Here is a 4,071-nt window from a genome sequence, read left to right as displayed (position 1 = left end):
GAGGTCTCAAAGCAGGTGTAGAAGGTGTTGAGGTCATCTGGCAGGCTGTCTGTGGAGCTGATGATGCTGGTGGTGGTTCTGTAGTCTGTGATGTGCTGCAGTCCTTGTCACATTCGTCCGGAGTCAGCAGTAGAATAGGTACTACAGGTATTATTACCTGAGCGAGTGATGATGAACTAACAGGGAAGTTTCTGAAGTCCTGAAAGTTTTTAATTTTGATCTGGTGTTAGAAGATAGTAACCAACGTGCACACAATAATTTCTGCAATCTATCTACAAAAGTCATCTTTGAGGACTCTGGGGACTCCATGATGTAACACTCTGCAAAATGTATACCTTTACTTTGATAGTTTAAGTACATTTTGCTGGTAATACTTGTGGTGTACTTTTACTCAAGCAGAAAGGACCTGTTTGTATGTTGACAGTCTGGTATTGGTACTTTTACTTCTCCCACCACTGACATTTACAAAAATAAAACCACAATTAGTCTGTTCCTTTGCAAACAAAACAACTAATAAGTTATTTTTGTAACTGAGTTCCCTGTGTTCTGTTTTATCTGATTACATTTACATGGTTATCATTTGTTAGTGTTTTAAGGCAAAAAATATAAAAAGGCCTTGTACTGCAGTGATATTGGGATAATACTGAAAATATCTGTGGAATATTGTAGCTTCTTTACTGGAGCAACTTATGATGATTTAAGTAGTACTTGCTTACAACTGGTACTTTAGATGTGGTTTTCTACTGTGGTCTTTATTTTTAGTCAAGAGTTCCAACATGTTTTCCTTCACTGTTGCAAACAAACTTTAGTAAGAAATCATTATGGCGGAGCGGCAGCGAGCTGCAACAGCTCTTCCTCTTTTGTGTTTATTTTCGTGTTTCCTTGGGCTTCTGTGTTTCCTTTTTTTGCTACGTCTCTTTTCCGTAAACATTTGTGGAGTTGGGCTACCAGGGATGCAACTTTTATTGCATTTGCATTGTGTTTTGTACTTTTTTATGAGCCTTTGAGTCTGCCTCGGGGGACCCTTGTGTCGCGGTCCTGACTGTTTGCTCTGCTTGCCAACAGTCGGCTTCCTTGTTGTGAGTTGCTGGGGATTCCCACGGGGATGCGACGAGAGGGGCAAGCAGAACTGGAGCAAAGCGCTGGAAGAGGAGCTGGAATGAGGCGCTGGGGGACAAGATGGACATGCTGGCCGCGCTGGTGGAGCTGCAGCGGGGTGTAGAGGAGGAGAGGTCCTGCACGCACTTCACCGGGACTCCAGGATCTGTGGTCTGTGGTGACAGTTCTCCACTGTTTCCCAGGCCGGCTCTGCTGTTGCATGCAGGCACATGGTGTCTCGGTAGACACAGCACCCGCAGGCCCTAATCCTTATCTCGGGGACCTCGACCATGCCATGCCTCCCTCTCCCTCTCTGCCACCCTCCTACACAAAGAACAATAAAACTCTGGACCATACCATATGCTAATGCTAGGAATGCGTACACTTCCCCCCCTCACCCTCTGACCACAGACTGCCCTGTCTGCGATTTGAGTGAGAGCGATATCTGTTCCTGACTTTCTCTGAAATGCTTGTACTGTCTTGTTTTTTGGGTATTCTTGATTTGTTTTTTGAGACGCACCACATACACCCAACCTGCTTTGCTACATAAAATGAACATTATGTTTACAATGACACTGAGTGGGATCAATAATGTTCTACCCTACCTACTCCTTACTGCTTTAGAGTATTGCCATTTAACATTTTCTTTTATGGCTAAAAAAACACTCGCGGGCCCCGTCAGGTCTTTTACTCTCATTGCATTTCCCTTGCATCTTTTCCTTGTGTCTTAATCCTGCCCACATAAGATGTGAGGAAAAGATGCAAGGAGAGAGGATTTAAAGAAACATGTTTTAAAGGCATGACACATCCTTTCCTCTGACTATTCATCTGAAGTGTCCAATCGCCAACTGATTTCTGATACAGGTGTGTGGGTCCATAAAAATGTCACAAAGCACCAAAACAATGCATGTTATATCACCAGATTTTAGCAGAGCTTTCATAACTGTCCCATCTTAATTTCCTGGTTAACCCAAACCACAGCATTACAGAGACGAAAGCATGTGATTTTTAATTTGGCCAGTGTAAAGTGTATTTAAATTTGATTGTATTTACATCTATTAAAAATGTATTATAAAAATGGTATATGGTATGCATCTCTGCATTTAAAACTGGATAGTTTTGCAGACATCTAAACTTTAGGTATTTTCAATCTTACATGTCACTTGCTAAGTTTGCTTAACACCAGTAACACTGAAACAATGTTTGTCAAAGTCCTTTAATCTTGATTTACCTATTTTAATTCACCCACTCCATTGATAGAAGCTTGATAAACAATGTAGCACACTAAATTAGTCACAACTGGCTTTATTTGCACAACATAAATTAAAAATTAACTACAACAATTTCCTTTTTTGAGACATGATGGAGTTGTGGACATTATTCTTTAAATCTTTCCAGTTGTGACTGCCCAGTGCTGGTTCTGCTTCAAGCCACTGAGAGCAGTGTGTCAAAAACCATGTTGTCCTACTCTCATGTCCCTGTTGATGAAAACCGGTATTCAGACCCGGCCCCTGATTGTACTGATCCTGATTCAGATGCAGACTTTCAAGGTGTTGATGATGCTCAGGTGTAAGTGATCTCTGTTCCCTCCTGCTCTTTGTGTCAATGTCTAGTACGATGCAGTTTGAGTCTTTGTGAATTTCTGTATCTGATGTCCTGCCAGGTTTCTGTAAATACTAAGGAAAAGGAAAGTGTGATGGAGAATGGAGTTATGTGCTTTTGTTCTTCTTATGCAGCGTTTTTGTGTTTCTCAGGCTCAAACCTATGTCTCTGCGTAGCTGCTGTAGAAACACTGTATGCATCCAGGTACACTCTGGTCTGGGCCAAGGGTGAATTGGTGTTTGTCACATTCCTGCACGTTATCAGTCCCTATAAACCCTTCCCACACAAACTGCTCTTTGTCACTCAGTCTGCAGACTGCATGACCTTCTCTATGACTGACTGATATTTTGTGCAAGAAATAAAACACATAAAAGCAACTTGGTTGTTTACTCTTTCTTTCTCCAGACTCACTTTAGCATTTCCTCCACAGGCCCTGGGCCGTCCTGCTGCCACTGAGAATATGTAACTGTTCTGGTGGTTTCTAGTCAACAGGACAACCTTCACTTGGGCCCATGTCTGTGAGATTATTGGACTTTGATTTGATTTGATTTAGATTTGATTTATTCTTTCAAGCATGTAAAGACAGTTGATATGTCAACACACATAATTTTACACATATCCAACAAATGCTAATCCAATGGCCTCGGATTTGGAGGTGCTGATTCTCATCCCAGCCGCTTCACACTCGGCTGCAAACCGCTCCAGTGCACACTGGAGGTCCTGGTTTGATGTATAGTTGCTTTCGCCAACGAAAACTATGACTAAATATCACCATCAACAAACCTTTATCGCGTGACAAAAACGAGACGAGAAACAACGAATATGCTGGTCGTGTGGCGATGACTATAATTAAATGTATAATGCAATATTGTTGACAAGAAAACGAGACTAAATGTGGTTCACAAAATAAAAACTATGCCAAAATGTCTCTTTATTTTCATTGACCAAAACGAAATGAAATGAAATGTTATGTTATTTCGTCTCGTTCAGTCATGTTATTATTATTATTTTGCAGTATTTCTGTTTCCTGTATCTCGCTTCAGGGGCCGCATCAACCCGCACTGCGCAGACGCAGGAGACGTCACGTCCTTACGCCCCACTCGCGGCATTATTTAGAAGACGACAACAAACAAAGTTAAGTCTGACACAGAGACAGAGACTGATGGCTGGCCAGCCGGGGTTCGTCTTTTGGAGGAGCCCCATGGGTTTGTAGCGGAAAGGGCAGAAGGTGGCTAATGTGTATGTAGCAGTAGAGGGACACGGTTTCTTACCGTGTCCCGTGTTGTACTATAAAGTCGATAAAAACGTAAGACGAGCCCTTCGAAGTGGAATGAATATATACAGTACCAACGGCACGTGTAAGCCGCCTCT

Source organism: Monopterus albus, unplaced genomic scaffold (genome assembly GCF_001952655.1).
Source record: "Monopterus albus unplaced genomic scaffold, M_albus_1.0 scaffold215.1, whole genome shotgun sequence".
NCBI lineage: Eukaryota > Metazoa > Chordata > Actinopteri > Synbranchiformes > Synbranchidae > Monopterus > Monopterus albus.
The sequence above is the reverse complement of the archived record's forward strand: the minus strand, read 5'-3'. Positions refer to the sequence as shown.